Source organism: Labeo rohita, chromosome 1, assembly GCF_022985175.1.
Source record: "Labeo rohita strain BAU-BD-2019 chromosome 1, IGBB_LRoh.1.0, whole genome shotgun sequence".
NCBI classification, from domain to species: domain Eukaryota; kingdom Metazoa; phylum Chordata; class Actinopteri; order Cypriniformes; family Cyprinidae; genus Labeo; species Labeo rohita.
In genome coordinates, this window is record NC_066869.1 from 14,736,803 (window position 1) to 14,754,389 (window position 17,587).

At 36.9% G+C, this 17,587-nt stretch overlaps 1 protein-coding gene across 1 annotated transcript in view; it reads left to right on the forward strand.

Annotated features, from left to right (window-relative positions):
• pkd1a (polycystic kidney disease 1a) overlaps nt 1–17,587 on the forward strand; it is a 100,238-nt gene that overhangs the window by 1,908 nt on the left and 80,743 nt on the right. The gene's annotated exons all lie outside the window — the stretch shown is intronic.

Below are 17,587 nucleotides of genomic sequence, written 5' to 3' on the forward strand. Positions count from 1 at the left end.
AGAAGGGCCAAATATGGTGATACTGAAATGATGATATTGAAACAAGCATTTGTGCAACTGACTTGAAATCTTTCTACCCCCTTATTAACTTTAATAACCAGTGCTTTATGATTGCAAGAAGTAATGCTAATGCAGCAATATTTTATTTATAAAATTGTAAGAACATCTTTTATGGCATTGTTGTCTATTATACACTTTTAAAACTGAAATTTAGGCTGTTTCCTCTGCCTATCCACCTTTTTCTTGAGTGGGTGCGGCCATTTGAAAAATTTTATGGGTTTGGCTTCCGGTCTCATCTATTTTTAGCTGTACAAAACAGTTTGTTTTGCTGCTTGTTGCAAAGTGTTGTGTCTTACCATATTATTTTAATGTATTATCTTAATTATGTTTGTAGTGCAAACAGTTTTACCGCTTACTGCACGTTGTTATTCTTCCCTATTGGCCTTATTTAGCCCCGCCCCTTTTTAGCACTGTTTGCTGTCTTCTGCCTTCTGGTTGTATATCCAGTGACTTGACGGATTTATGAATGAACTGCTCCTTTTAAAATCATCCTGGTCTAATGACATTTAAGACACTTGCTTTAAACATTACAATGCTCATGTCAACTTTTGTTAACTCGACAATACATAGCCCTGGTGGAAAAAAACAGCATATGCTGGTAGGCATGTTTTAGTGCTGCGATGCTGGTTATGTATGTTTTGGTGCTGGTTTAAGATGGTCCTTTGCTGGTTTATGCTGGTCTTTGACCAGCAACATGACCAGCAAAAGCCAGCAAAGGACCAGCATAAACCAGCTAAGGACCAGCTTAAACCAGTATCAAAACATACCTACCAGCATATGCTGTTTTTTTTTCACCAGGGAGATCCACTTTACCAGCTAAATTGCTCTTAGACAGTGAATGCTATAGAAATATACAGAGCTACCGCACAAACTGAAGTTCAAAGACAATATGCTAAAGATGGTGGCTGTATCCGAGATCACCCTCTACACCCTCATTCACTATTCCCTACATTAGGTCACTTATTCAGTTCACTTGAAGGAGTGAATGAAAACGAGTGAGTGAATTCGGACACTAAGTGCACCGGAAGGACTGCCGCTTTGCATAGTTTGTGCTTGCTGTTTTATAATAATCATTTTAAACTGGCAAACGGGCAGCTCCAGTAGTAAGATTTAAGGATTTATCTTGTCATGCAAACTCTGTCATGCAAATTATGTATAAACAATAGCTAAACAATTTATTAATCAATTAACAATGAATTTATGCCTGTGTTATATTACGCTGTACGCCGTAGGTGAGCGCTTTTAAAAATTAATGGATGGATGATTCAGCTGCGGGCGCCACCTTCCGGCGAGACGCGGGAATTCATTCGGCGTGCGGCTCTCTAGCCGTTAAGTGTACATCGGTTGTACACTCGTTTTTGCATTGCATTGTGGGATTAAATGAGTGCACTCAAGAACGTCCACGGTTTCGGACGCAACTAAAAATGGCTGTCCACTCAAATAGTGCCGTATTAGAGGGTATGGGGGCGATTTCGGATACAGCCGGTGACTCGCTTATTTCTCTGCGGCTAATGAACCGGAAGTCTCACCCATAAGCTTACTTACGCGTTGCAGAAAAAGGTATTTAAGTGGTTCCTAAATGAAAGGCAATTATGTGAAAAGGTGTTTTTAAAGTGGATATTTTAAGATACGGACAGGAAGATTGAAATGAAATAAAAACGATTTTAAAATTAAAGTTTCATCTAATAACATAAAGCAGCTGAACTTTTACAAACATACTGGAGCTTGTCTGGTGCTTTACTGTCTAGAGATGGTAAAAGAGGTATGAAGTTAGTAAGTCTTGGGATTCTGAGCTGCTGATCAGACTGATCTCTAGAGACAGTCGCCGTAGGTCACGGAGACGACCACAGACGCAGACTTTGTTGTCAAAATGGAAGGGTGTCTGGTTAAAAGTAGTTAAATTTAAAAGCCTATCGTCATGGCAGCCGCACCGCGCTGACGCGTGCGCACACGCAGCGCAGGATATTTAGCTGGAGCGCGATCTGGCAGCGCGCCGCGTCTCTCAAGTTCACAGCTGCTGTGCGCAGGATAGCCGCTTTCCCCCTTCCATCCGCTCCTTCGTTCCACCCTTCCAGAAAAAAAAAACACACATATCCAACTCCCTTTCTCATTCCTAGGAAGTTTCTTCACTCTTTTTCCTTCTCAAGTCGTGTCATTCTCACCAAATTCACTAACACGCACTAAAATCTCGATGAGTGTGATGTGCAAATCGAAGCTGGCTTGCTCTCCAAACTTTCAGAGTAGAATCTTTCATAAGAAGTTGTGTGATTGCGTATTGGAAATCCATTTTAATCTGTACGTGTCTGCCGTTTGACGTACGAGATGCAGTGAGCGGTTTACAGTCAATGTGTTGTTTACAGTAAACTGGCAGACGGGTTGGAGCTGCTACACTTTCTCTTTTGTTTCTGCTCATGCAGTGATTCACTGATTCGCTTGTGTTTAATAGGAACCATGATTGACTCAGCAGTGATGTAATTGTGCTTAAGTAGCTTCATCTGTGGGAAGAGAGGAGCAGTGTGACAACAAAACCAGAGACTTTAAGTCTTCCTGAGCTGCAATGATGTTTCTTGGTCTGTTATAGGTCTGTTGTGATCTTCACTAGCTTTTGCTGGTCTGCTGTGGTCCTTCTTTTTATTTATTAAGAACATTTTATATGTATATCACAATTAAAGTTTTATATATATATATATATATATATATATATATATATATATATATATACTAAAATACTAACTAAAATAAAGTAACTAAACTAACTAAAACTAAAATAAAGAGTGTTTTTTTTTTAGTAGTCTACACTTTTTTTACTTGTCTATTCTGTTTTTTTAATGTGGATTTTTATGTAGTATTTTTATTTTATTTATTTTTTCTATTTCTATTTAGCTTTAGTGTTATTTTATTTTTAGTAATTGTAGTGCTTTAACTTGAACTTGTTTTATTTTAGTTAGTGATTATGTCAGCTTTTAAAATTAAGTTTAAGTGGATTTTTATCTAGTATTTCTAATTTATTATTATTTTTATTATTTAGTTTTTTTATATTTCTATTCAACTTTATTTTTATGTTATAATTAGTAACTGTAGTGCTATTATGATTATTAGGTTTTTATATTTCTGTTTAACTCTGTTTTTTATTCTTTTTATGCATGGTTTAACTGGTCTGTGCTGGTCTACAGAAGTCTGTAGTCTGTAGTCTTTTTATTTGCTTGCTTGCTCATCTGTCTAAACTCGAAAATGGAGATATTACTTTGTGGAAAGGAGACAGTAGGCCGAGAAGAAGGGCTGAATTCCTGCTGTCTGTTTTTCTCTCTCTCTCTTTCTCTCTCTTCCTCAGAATGGTTTAATCACGCCAAGCAGTCGTGAGTTTGTGTCTGTGTACGTGTGTTTCACAGGCTGGGCTGGAACTCGCTGACCGTTTGCTCTGGGAGGTTTATTTTGTTGCCATGACAGTCTCACATCATGACATCACCATACACAGAAGCACAGACAGACACACACAGTAACACAGACGGAGCGGAGAGCAGCGTTTAACGCCAGCAGCATGTCTCTGCTGTTTCACACTGGTTTACATCTTTATTAGATAAAAATAAAGTGCTTGAAAAGTTAAAGACTGGCTTTCAGCCAGCAGTTTGATAATTAGGGGTGGTGGGAGTCTGAGCAACAGTGATGATTGACTTCGAAAAAACACTCAATTGAACCTTTTAGCACAGTTTTTCAGATTACAGTCAGGTGGCATGTTTTTATTTGTTTTATATGTACCTTAAATTTATTTTATTTCAGTTAGTTGCCAAACAGCTTTCCTTATTTCAAAGTTTTTGATGTTTTTAAATCTAATATTTGTAATTAATTTTATTTTGGCTATATTTCGGCAGAGTAAAAAAGATTTTGAATAGTTTTAGATTCAGTGAATGATAACAACACTGGAAGCAATCAATGATTGTAGACTCTGTTGAACTTCTGAACATGGCTTAAATCTTTAATATCTAAAAACGTGCTGAAGTAGTTAAAAATCGACATGCAGCCTGAATTTTGTATACTTAGGGGTTTTGAGAGTATGAGCAATAGCGATGATAACTAAACCTTTTGTTATACATTTTCATATTACAATCATGTGGCATATGTGTTATTTTTATTATTTTTTTTATTAATGTTTTTTATTTATTTCTATTTAGCTTTAATTTATTTAATTTCTGTTGTAATTTTAATTAATTTATTGAATTTATTAGTATTATTTATTTATTGTAATTTATTTTAGTTAGTTGTCGAGGCAACTTTTTAAAATTAAATTTAAGTGGAATTTTATCTAGTATTTCTCATTTATTTTATTTATTTAGTTTTTTTATATTTACAATTAGCTTTATTTTTATTTAATTTTAATTTAATTTAATTTTTTTCTATTTCTATTTAACTTTATTTTTGTTTTATATTTATTAATTGTAGTGCTTTAACCTGAACTAATTTTATTTCAGTTAGTTATTAAGTCAGCTTTTTAAATTAAGTTCGTATGTAATTTTATCTAGTAATTTTAATTTATTATTATAACTATTATTATTATTTCATTTTATAGTTCTATTTAACTTTATTTTTTAATTTATTCTTATATAATATAATATTTTTCTAATTTATTATTGTTATTATTTACTTTTTTATATTTCTATTGAACTTTATTTTTATTTTATATTTAGCAATTGTATTACAGTTAGTTATTAAGTCAACTTTTAAAATTAAGTAGATTTTTATCTAGTTTTTTTAATGTATTATTAGTAGTAGTAGTAGTATTTAGATTTTTTTCTATTTAACTTTATTTTTCTTTTATTTTTAGTAACTGTAGTGCTTCAACTTTAACTTATTTTATAGGCAACATTTCTAATTTGTACTTTTTTCAGTTACCAAAAATTATTTGTAATAATTTTAGATTTAGTTAACGATAGCAACATGGCTAAAGACTCTCATGAAGTGCTCATGAAGTTAAAGATTGATATTCACCCCAAAGTTTTGAGAGTATGAGCAATGATGGTTGACCTTAAAACTCCACTCAGAATCATTAAAAACTTTTATTCAACATTTGTTGCATAACAATCAGGTGGCACTTTCTCTGTTTCACTTGAAAAGCACTGATCTAAACCTGACCTCGAGTTAGTCTTCTGCACAACCAGGGTCATGTGGTTTAGACAGCTTAGTTTTGACGAAAATGCACAGGAATGTTTGTTCCAGACACAGCTGGTTATGTAAGTCATTTGTAGCAGGGCTGTGCTTCATTTAGAGGAACACTGATTCATCATTAACTTGCTAGTGCTAGTGTGTGTGTGCTTACGTTTGGGAATGTTTTTGTTCATCTCAATGTGCTTTGCCTTCCCCTCCTCTTTCACTCCTGTATTTATCTCTCTGTTCATTCCCATGCAAGTAAAAATAACCACTATCATGCTTTCCCCCGTTCTCTCACATCTCTTTCCGCCGGCACTGAGAGCCCGAGGCGGTAAAGCGTCAAACCCTAAAGCGAAAAACAGCAAGACGACTTTGCTTGAGTTACTGCACAACAGCCAAATGGAAGAATAATAACACGCTGTGAAGGCTTCGATAACCCTGAGAGCCTGTGTTTTCTGCACATGTATTTATGTCCTTGATAAATTTGTCCCTGACTCACATGTCTGTGTTTTTCCACTGATTCAGGAGCAGCTGTAAGCATCTTTGCCAAAAGACCCCATGAAATCAAAACTAGAACTTTGTGGCCCTTGGTCCATGTCTGTTAACCCCATTTCAGCTCAACTTATGTTGAGGTCTTTTTGATGAATTTTTTTTTTGTTTTTGTGGACACAAAGTACTAAAATACTGACCATAAATAATGTGGAGTGCTGCGATTATTTGTAAGATTTATTAAAAGAAACAGTAAAACATTAAACATGACATTAATTGCTGTTGATAGAGCTTTAACAGAGACAGAATATAGATCAGCCAGACAAGAAACTGGAAACCAACCAGAAATATATAATTTTTATCACTATTTGAGGGTAAGAAACATTTATGATAACATTTATGTCAGGTTTTGGATCTGTTTTGAAATGTGTTCCTGAAACTTGAGTTTGCAAGGGCATTTTTGAAATGTTGGGAATTTTAGTATCATTTTCAGTACAGAGTGTTTATTAATGGGTAATTTTTTTTTTTCATTTCAGTTTAGTTGAAGTGCGACCAGGGTTGCAAAGTAGTGAAAAATTCCCCCATTCCCAAATTCCCGAAAGTTTCTGAAAATTCCTAAACTTTTCTGGAAACCTTTGACTAGTAGATAATAGTTAATAGTAAGAATTTGTCCTGAATCTGAAGTGCAACTAGGGTTTCAAAATAGCAAAAGACTTCTGGTTAAATTTCCAGAAATTTCCCAAAAGTTTCTGAAAATTCCTATGATTTTCTAGAAATCTTTAGCTTGTAGTTAATAATTAATTGATAGTAAATATTGGTCCTGAAACTGAAGTGTGACTATGGTTTCAAAGTAGTGAAAGATTTCCGGTAAGTTTACAGAAAATTCCCAAAAGTTTCTTAAAAATCCTAAAATTTTCTGGAAACCTTTAACTTGTAGTTAATATATAGTTAATGGTAAGATCTGATCCTGAAACTGAAGTGTGTGTAGCTAGTAATTAATAGTTAGTTAATAGTAAGAATTGGTCCCAAAACTGAAGTGTGACCAGGGTTGAAAGGTGGTGAAAGATTTCCGGTAAATTTCCAGAAAATTCCCAAAAGTCTCTGAAAATTTTCCGGAAACTTTTAGCGCGTAGTTAATAGTTAGTTAATGGTAAGTATTGGTCCCAAAACTGAAGTGTGACTAGGGTTTCAAAGTGGTAAAAGATTTCCAACAAATTTCCAGAAAATTCCCAAAAGTTTCTTAAAATTCCTAACATTTTCTAGAAATTTTTAGCTAGAAGTTAATAATTAGTTGCTTGTAAGAATTGGTCCCGAAAGTGAAGTGCAACCAAAGTTGCAAAGTGGCTCCAAATTTCCAAAACATTTTCTGAAAGTTTCCAAGAAATCGTGGAAAGTTTACAAAATACCATACTGTGAGTGTGAATAATATTTATATTTTCTTTCAGCTTTATTTAAATGACGAAACGAATAAAACACTTGAAAATGAAAGGCTGTGGACTTGGTTGAACTTTAACATACATATGTACGTCATTGCCACAGCAGAACGTTCACTAACAGCTCACAGCAGATGTAAACATCCATATACGAGCGCTTCACATGTATAAACACACTCGTTCTTTGTATTAAGCTGGCTTTCTCAATCTCGCTCTGCCTGTAGCCAATGACTTCCTCTCTGCTCCAGATCCGTGAGCCTCTATTTCCTGCGTCTGGAGCGTTTTCTCTGTCTCTCTCTTCTGATGTTTTCCTCTCTGTTCTCCAGACAGCTGGGCTTCTCCTACTGAGAGTATTTAAAGGGGTCGTATAGGAGCAGATAACACGTTATGCAATAGAACCGTATAAATAAAGTTGGAGCTGAAATATTTGTGCCTACTGCGTCAGGACAGTTGGCTGTGATTACAGTTTGGTCACATCTTACATTGGTTCTTGAGGTTCATGACCGTTTTCCACCCTCCACTAAGCAGGGTGTTTTTTGTATGTAACTGTATCTTTAAGACTACTGTATATTGATGACCTCTGTAATGATTGGCTAACCTGTGTGTCATTGAATAAGTGTTGAGGTAAATGTGGGCGGCCTTATGTTAATGAGCTCAGCTGTGATGTCATGATGACTTCTGAATGAGTTGTTTTTGCTGTTTAGTTTCAGTAAAAGGTCTGGATGGACTTTGTATTTATTCAGTATTTATTTATTTATTTTAATGTTTTTGTATAGAGTAAAGTACTAAAATTACTAATTTTTTTTTTTATTTCAATTAAATGCGCTACAGGCAAGAAATTACGTATAAATATATTACAATTTAAATAATAGATATTTCTCTCATTACACTAATATGATTTAGATTCATTAGAATCATCAAGTAGATTTTTTTTAAGGTAAATGAGAGTTTGAAATAAAATATGCTTAAGTGCACACGTCACAAAATTCATGTGGAATTCATCCGGTAAGGAGGTAGTATTCACTAATATATGGTGTCACTTTTGGAAATAAACAGACTTCTGAGGTGCCTTTGTGGTGGTTCGGCCTCATTGATTCAGAGTCATTTGGCTGTACAAACAGTGAGTCAGCGACTCATACAGCAAATGATTCTCTGGCTCGGTGAGTCAATCTATCAGTCCACAAATGATTCACTGAGTCATTGTGCAGCTGCTCTGCGGTCGACTCCTGCCGTCACTGTACAGAGTGTGTGTGTTGTTTTGATAGGTGTGATATTATGTGTGATATCCATTAGATCTCACACACACTGCTAAGTGCATGCACAAAACACTTGTTACTCTTAAAGGACTAGTTATGTGTTAGCAATTACAATTTTAAGAAGCAGTTGTTGTCAAGCGTGTGTGTGTGTGTGTTCCTGTTTAGTGTGTCAGTCTGTTACAGGCATTTGAAACATCTTGAGATCAGATGACGTTTGATGTTGTTTGACTGTGACTCGGTTTGTTTACATGCGTGTCTTATATCTGTAGGTTTGTGGTTGTGTGCGAGAGCCAGCTGGGATCCAGACAGCTCATGCAGCGGCAGAGTAAAAACGGATACGGACAAAGCAGAGAGCTTTTTACTGTGAAGGACTGGCAGTTATTACAAACAAATGTCTGTATAATCTTCCATCAAAGTGTAAGAACTTAATACAGCTCCTAAAATAGGCCTACAAGACAGAATCGCAGATGTCCTTCATTGAGAATGCAATCTCATTGCGACAAGATCCATTTAAAGGGGTCATCGGATGCAAAGTTCACTTTTACATGTTGTTTGAACATTAATGTGTGTTGGCAGTGTATGTACAAATCTACCCTACAATGATAAAAATCCAATCTGTGGTTTTGATTTAATCTGTAAAAATAATATCCCCTTTTTCAAATCGAGCCATTCTCAGATGCCTGTCGGTGTGACGTCACACCCACAGAGGCCGCTCCCACGATAGTTGATTGAGATGAGCGTCTTACCTCAGACCCCTAAATCAGCTGTAACAGTCTGACCTCAATTATTTCGATGCTGGAGCAGGGATGCAAGTTAGACAAGAATATCTCAGATTGAGAGATTGAGGTGTTGTGTTGCTGGATGTAATAATGAACATAGTGGTCGTCATTTACTCTCGACATCTGAGCCGCTGAAGATGCAGTAGATTACGTTTGTTTGTGAAGGGAATGCGCCTCCCGATCTACATATATCCGTCTGTGTTCGCGCAAATCATTCGTGATCCAGCTTCACTTACAGCAGAAGTGAGTATAAGCGTTTTTTTATGAATCTCTGCAATCACCTTTCCTAATAACGTGCTAGTTAGCAAGTTTTGCGGCTAAAGTAAACAGGCTCGTCACTCCACAGAGAGAAGAGAGGAGCGGGGCGAGCAGAGCTCATTTGCATTTAAAGGAGCAATCCCTCAGAATGGGATGATTTTTGCAGAGCTGATTTTGACAAGATAAAATGGTGTTGTTTTACACTACCATTGAGAATTTTTAACCAAAGTATATTATAGACTTTTCAATAAGACCCTAAAGAATAATATCAAAATGGAAAATGGGCATCCGATGACCCCTTTAAGATGGTGGGATAAGAGAAATGCCACTTATAAATATACTTTTAATTAGAGATGCACCGATACGAAATCTCTCAGCTGATGCTGATAGATGATTATTCAGGATGATATCTGCTAGGGATATAACAATATAAAAATTCCATGATATGAATCCATGATATGATATTTATTGCAATATTTTTAATAATTGGAAAAAAATTAAAGTTTTGTACATTTTAAAGTTAAACTATTCTATCTAATGCACTTTGAGAGTTCAAAATGCAGAGCTCCAACCCTTAACTAAGAAAACTTCTTGTTTTTACAGCATCTCACACCATTAGCATTACATTAAAGGATTAGTTGACTTCCAGAACAAAAATGTACAGATAATGTACTCACCCCCTTGTCATCCAAGATGTTCATGTCTTTCTTTCTTCAGTCGTAAAGAAATTATGTTTTTTGAGGAAAACATTTCAGCATTCTTCTTCATATAATGGGCTTCTATGGTGCCCCCGAGTTTGCACTTCCAAAATGCAGTTTAAATGCAGCTTGAAAGGGCTTTAAGCGATCCCAGCTGAGGAAAGAAGAAGGGCCTTATCTAAAAACGATTGGCTGTTTTCTTAAATTAATATTTCTACACTTTTTAACCACAAATGCTCGTCTTGTTTAGCTCTGCGATGCGCATGTGTAAGTTTAAACTTCTTTGCATGTTCACCTTGTAAACACTGGGCCGGTACTTCTGCAGCAATGTAGGATGATTTTGAAATTGGAGGACAAAAATGAGATGGGAGCTTTTCGACATTCCCTAACTGTCATGAACCGAATGCATGCGCATTGCAGAGCTAGACAAGACAAGCATTTGTGGTTGAAAAGTGTAGAAATATTAATTTTTTATTAAAAAAACGACTGATCGTTTCGATAGATAAGACGCTTCTTCCTCGGCTGGGATCGTTTAGAGCCCTCTGAAGCTGCATTTTGGAAGATCAAACTCACGGGCACCATTGAAGTCCACTATATGGAGGAAAATCCTGGAATGTTTTCCTCAAAAAACATAATTTCTTTACTACCAAAGAAAGAAAGTCATAAACGTCTTCGCTGACAACGGGGTGAGTAAATGATACATTTTTGTTCTGCAAGTGAATTAATCCTTTAAGGCTTTGCATCAAATTTAATAATAGTAAAAACACGTCTCGACTACATTATAATTCGTTCATTGTGAACGCCCCCCAGAAGGCAGCTGCCTATGTAGGTAAGTAGGCAGCATTGCTGTTTGCTAGCATGAGGAACGGAGCGTCTTTCTCCTCCTCCCTTCTTTTCCCGGCAATTGAAAAGTACCCTGTTAATCATCCTCTGGGGACGGACTTCCAGGAGGAGAGAGGGGCCGCTCTGCCACATGTGAGCCCATAACGAGGCGCCCTGCCCGGGTCGGACAGATCCAGAGAGCCCAGCTGAGAAATAAAGCCAGATCCGAGCAGCTCACAGTGGGCGATTGTTCACCGAATGCCCTGGAGGTGCTATGGTACCACTCTGGTACTTATCAGGACCAAATACACACACACGCACACATAAACACACTCACTCAGACTTAATATTTACACAAACACACGTACGTTTTGGCTCTTATTTATACACACACTCACTTAAATAAATGAGATACACGATCACACACACACAGAGACACACACACAAGCGCTGGCCTGAATTGCTGGCCCCCTCCTCCTGAAATTTCGAACATAAACAAAACGGAGCGCGCCATAAAATTCTTTCCTTTTTCTTCCCTCTTTCCCCTCCTCCTCCTCCTACCCTTACGCTTTTTTCCGACTCGGCCACAACAGACAGACTGCTGTTTAGTGGGTTAGTGTGTAACCGTGGTTACAGCCAATTGTGGTTTGGCTGTGTTGCCGTGGCGATTACGCCTCTCCTCTGCCTAATGCTCATAGTGATGGTCAGTGTTGTCAGTCTCATCACCCGACTCCGCAGCTGTAGCCCTTTCATCTCACATTATGGCTGTGTTCACAATCGCATACTACCACTACACTAGTTCAGCATGGCACAGTGAGCAAAATAAGCTACTACATTTGCAAAGCACAATATATAATGCAATGCGCTAAACCTGACCTTCTGTTATCAGTGTGACGCATGAATCAGAATTGTGTTTCTCCTGACATTTTGGTTGTTTCTCTCAGTTGTATTTGCAAAAGTTAAGACATTTTACACAAAATTGGATTAAATATATTGAGCAGTTTTAAAGGGCACCTATTATGCTCCTTTTTACAAGATGTAAAGCTCTTGGGTGTTCCCAGAATGTGTCAGTGAAGTTGAAGCTCAAAATACCTCACAGATCATTTTATTTTAACATCTGGAAAATGTCATTTTTGGGGCGTGTCTAAAAAAGAGCTGTTTTGGTGTGTATCACTTTAAATGCAAATGAGCTGCATATTCTCGCCCCATCTTTAGAAGAGGGCATAGCGTATACCTCTCTGCTTTGCATACCTGCAATAAACAGTCGGTAGAAGCAACATGACTGAGTGCGAGAGTTTCAGTGTTCAGCCATACAAATGGGAAGTCAAACACACACTGAAAGTCGGACTCAACGGGCGTAATTATTTTCATAAACATAATTTGAGGGCACATTACCTTGGAAAATAAAAGTAATCCACTGCGTCCTCAGTGGCTCAGATGTTGGGTTTATTTTAATATTGTAGGCATTTCAATGTTCAGTTTTAAAAAATAAAACATTATTTTGAAAAGTGCATATCTGGAGCGAAAAACAAAGTAAATTCATGTGAAGTGACACCTGCTGTCAGAGAGTGAATTTGCCTTTGCCTTCAGCCAGTCTGCTGCTTTTGTTGCCATCAGTGTTTGATGTAAAATAAGAACATTTTAGATAATAAGGTATCTGGAAGTATATGACTGTTTTTTTCATAGATTAAGTATTTCAAATTGTAATGTTTTTCAATGTCTTCTGAGGGTTTCTTACTTTTAGAGTAGCTGACTAATCAGTTACGAAATTTCCATTTAAATTACAGTGAAATTAGTTGTAGCGCACATCCTAAATTACCATAAGTTCTAACATTTTGGTGTTATGAACAATGACAACTAGATGAAAATTTGTAGAATTTTGCAATATTTTTTTGAAATTATAATTTGATAATGCTCTGATAAAAACAATTCAGTTGGTGAGCAAAATGTAGCATATTACAATTGAAAAGTTTACCATTAACACATTTTTTACAAAAAAATTGCATACTGAGATCGGGCCCCATAGAAAATGCCATCGTCCATTGCCGATGGCTAACAGACATCACAATATTGAGCCAGCATCGTGATTCCACAAATATATATCGCTGGATAATTATATTGTGTATAAACTGTGGACATCAGGGAGCCGCTGTTAATTTGCGGGGCATTGAAATTGCTTTTGTATTCGCATTCGCTTTTTACTTTCACTTTCAAGATTCGCAATCACACATACTCTGTGCTTCGTACGTTTAGATTTTTGTCAGTGGTGCTCAGGAACTGCAAATCATTTGCCATCGTGCTATCAGTAATCTCTCCTTACTCTGTTAATGTGATAAGTAAAATTTAAGGATGTGTTCACACTTGTCATGTTTGGTTTAATTAAAACGAACTCTGGTGCAATTGCTCTGTTAGTGCAGTTCATTTGAGTAAGTGTAAATGCTGCCATCTGAACCCTGGTGTGCACCAAATAAGTGGACCGAGACCACTAAGTGTGTGTACACTTGTATTTTTGGTTTGTTTGGTTCAGTTGGTCTAGACCAAAAATAAAATTTATACATTTGGTCCTGGTCCGCTGAGTGTTCACACTGGCATTTTTGACAGCGAACCTAAAGATACTGAACCTAAAGGCATAGTCATGCATTCACAATGTGATTGGTTGGGTTGAATGATGTATATATTGTGATGGAACTCACCAAACACTCCAAACAATAGGAAAAGGTATGTTCGACTTAAAGCGACTTATGTCAAATACAAATGCCGTCTGCTGGACTATGCACGCTCATTGTTGCGTGTTTTATTTTCACCACCTGCAAACTCACAAGGAGCTCATAAAAGGCACTTTGCCTCCTTGTTGCTCCATGTTTGCCCTCTGCTTATTTTGTTTTGGATACACCGCTGGTTCCCTTTGTGAATCATGTCGCATAGTGTTGCATCTTGTCATTATTTCCTGTTTTTGATTCGTTGGGAAGTATTTGGTCCTTGTTGATCATATTTCATTTGAACCGCACCAAAGTTTGTTTAGAAGCGGACCGAGACCCATCATTTTAGCAGTCTCGGTCTGCTTGTTTGGTGCACACCAGGGTTCGAATGGCAGCGTTCACACTTACTCAAATTAACCGCACTAACAGAGCAATTGCCCCAGAGTTCATTTTAATTGAACCAAACATGACAAGTGTGAACACACCCTAAAAAGATGGGTCTCGCTCTGCTTTCAAACAAACTCTGGTGCGGTTCAAATGAAATATGAAAGCAACAAGGACCAGATACTTCTAAACAAACCAAAAACAGGAAATAATGACAGAATGCGACGTGATTTCACAAAAGTCAAATGCACCTTTTCCTTTTGTTTGGAGTGTTGGGTGAGTTCCATCACTAAAATTAAATAATTCAACCCGACCAGTCAGGTTGTGAACATATCACCTGGCCTTTAGGTTCGATGTCAAAAAAGCCAGTGTGAACGCTAAGCGGAGCAGGACCGAATGTATCATTTTCCTTTTTGGTCCAGACCAAATGAACCAAACGAACCAAACCACAAGTGTGAACACACCCTTAGTGTACTGTAGTAATGTGACAGGCTAACGCTAGCAAGCGGCTTACCATGTCCCTTTAGAATACGCATTCACGCTTTGGGCACAACCCTAAAACCTCCCTTCCAACCCTTCACCCCTCGATATGATCGTCCATTCCGATGTTTTACTGTAGATATAGTCTGATGCCAATTTGGTAGACATCGCTCAACCCTAATACTGAATATACTAGTATTTCATTCTGAATGTAATTAATCTAGCTTAGACTGAGAAATGTAATGCAACAAAACTGGAACATTCTATAGTCAACGGACAATGTCTGTACAGTGTAGACGAAGTTTTACAGAAAGAATGTTAGGGAAACACTGACATGACTTTGACTTCTTCTGTCATATTCCCTTTGTTTTCGTCTTTCTACAAGCTAGAGAGGCTGATATGAATCTCTCCAGCCGCGGAACGAAACACACTCTCTGGGCTGTTTTGCCATCTTTCTTTCTGTCCGTTTCACTCTCTCTCTCCTACTGGAAGTGGCACCAGACGGCCCTTCGGCCCTTATAAGGTGAAATCAGCACGCCTGGTAGAATAAAACAGAACCATATGTCGCTCGCTGACTCCCTCACGCAGCTCCGCCAAGGGGCTCGGGCTCTGGCTCAGAGCTGCGCACGGGAGCCTGACTTCTGCTAATATAAACCGAAGAGGTCACATTTATATGGTCATGTTCAGGCCGCACACTGGTGCTTTATGTTACAGAGAGGGAGGAAACTGTGTTGTGTATTCATACGCTGCAGTGACTTTATTTTGGCTCTAAAATGAATAGCTCATGTTATTGTGAATATGGATTTGTCATAAAATGCTCATGCCAGCTGTGAATCAGGATGTTTTCTGATCTCACGCTTGAGGATCTTCTCTATGATATCATTAGAAAGCTCTTTTTAGAAGCATGATGTCATAGTTGGATCTTCCAGTGACTCATGGGATTGGTCACGCAGAAACGCTTTAACACAGAAAGGAATGTTTGATTTAAAGCATAGTGGTGAAAATACAGTAAATTATTTAGAGTGTTTTGCCTAAAGCAAATCAAGCCTGCTAAGACGTTTTGCCATGTGACATTTATTGTCAGTCTTCCTTATCCTTTTTTTCTTTTGATTTTGTGGTGAAATGTAACTTGAATATGCACTTTGATACATGGCATGGAGTGATTAAAAGAATGGTTCAAACAAAAATGAAAATTTGTTGACAGTTTACCCAACGCTAAAGGCTATCCAAGATGTAGATGAGTTTGTTTGTTCGTGGGTACAGATTTGGAGAATCATAGCATTACAGCGCTTGCTCATCAGTGCATCTTCTGCAGTGAATGGGTGCCGTCAGAATGAGAGTCCAAACATCTGATAAAAACGTCACAATAATCCACACCACTCCAGTCCATCAGTTAATGCCTTGAGAAGCCAAAAGCTTTTTGTTTGTAAGAAACAAATCCATCATTAAGACGATTTTGACCATCACTTCTGTCCAAAATCCATAATAAGGTTTCCTCCAATGGAAAAGTCCACCCCCTGCTGTCCTCTCACATCAAAATCCACCCACATGTTTGTTTATAACTGTTTTGGCTTGTAAGCACTGCTGGATCTGTGCATATTTCTCTCCTGATTTAACTTTTTCATTGGAGAAAGCAATATTTTGGATACATCACTCATGTTTTAGCTGGAAGCAATGACTTGAAGATAAAAACATCTTAACGATGGATTTGTTTCTTACAAACATGCAGCTTTTCTCTTCTCAAGACATTAATTGATGGACTGGAGTGGTGTGGATTACTTATGGATTATTGTGATGTTTTTATCAGCTGTTTGGACTCTCATTCTGACGGCACCCATTCACTGCAAAGTAACCACTGATGAAGAAGTAATGTAATGCTACATGGCTCCAAATATGATTGGGGAAAAAAAAACGAATCTACGTTTTGGATGATCTATTTATGTAACGTATTTATGGACCGTAGTATATATGTAGTTTACGATATACGTCCTAATAAACATACCATGATACTTTTTGGTGGCCTTTGGTTAGTGGTTGCTTGTGAGCTTTGCTTCCAGCTGTAGTTATGAAGTAAGTGTGCAGTCAGACAGTCCAGCGCTCACAGCAGAAAAACAGCAGAACCACAATCCGCTCTTGTCTGTTGAAGTGAATCTGGACGCTGCATCAAGTCTTTTCAAATGCGGCATGGAAAATCTGAGCCACACGTGAGAGCTACTTCATATTCGAGTCGGGCCGTCCTGTCGTTCGTTTTTCCAGCAATCAGGCGCAGAAACACTGAAGCCTGTGTGGAAATCATCAGCTTCAGATCTTCCCTCTGCAATCAATAAACCAAAATAAATATATGAAGAAATGACACACAAATGAAGAGAGAACTCTCCACAGCAAAGATTTCAAGATTAATCCTGGGTGTTCTTGTTTTCCATATTTATGAGTTTAATACGTGACCTTTTTCTTAACTGCCTGTCCATCCAGCATTTTATAGTTTCTGTCAATGTAAGTGCATCAATGTTTAAGGAGGGAAGCATTGTTTAGTTTATGATTGGCTGTCTTTTGCGAAGTAAAGAAGTGCTATAAATTCAAATGTGAAACTTTACTTAACCCAATATTAAAAATGGTCTTAGCTTGAAGTTTAAAGATGTTAATTTATCATTAAGCATAGTGTAAAAACACATAAAAATAAGCTAAATAAACAGCTTGTGCAAAAATGATTTTGCATCTTAGCGGTTGCATTATAATTCATTTTGCATGCAATAAAAAAAAATTCAAAGCAATAATTATATACACAATCTATTTTAATGTATTTATTATAAAAATATATATAATGATTTGATATATTCCATTTTTTATGTGCATTTGACAGACACTTCATTTTAAATTAAATCAATTATTTATTTTAAATCAGAAATTGAACCAAAGATCATGTTCTACAACGGTATTTTATTATTTTTATTATTTATTTGTTTATAGATGTTTATGCCGTCATAAACGGACCTACAACATGCTTTGACAAATTAAGCATCCTGATGAATGATTTTATAAAAAGTAATTATTAATATATTTATTGTAAAGATTTTATTTTGTTGTTTT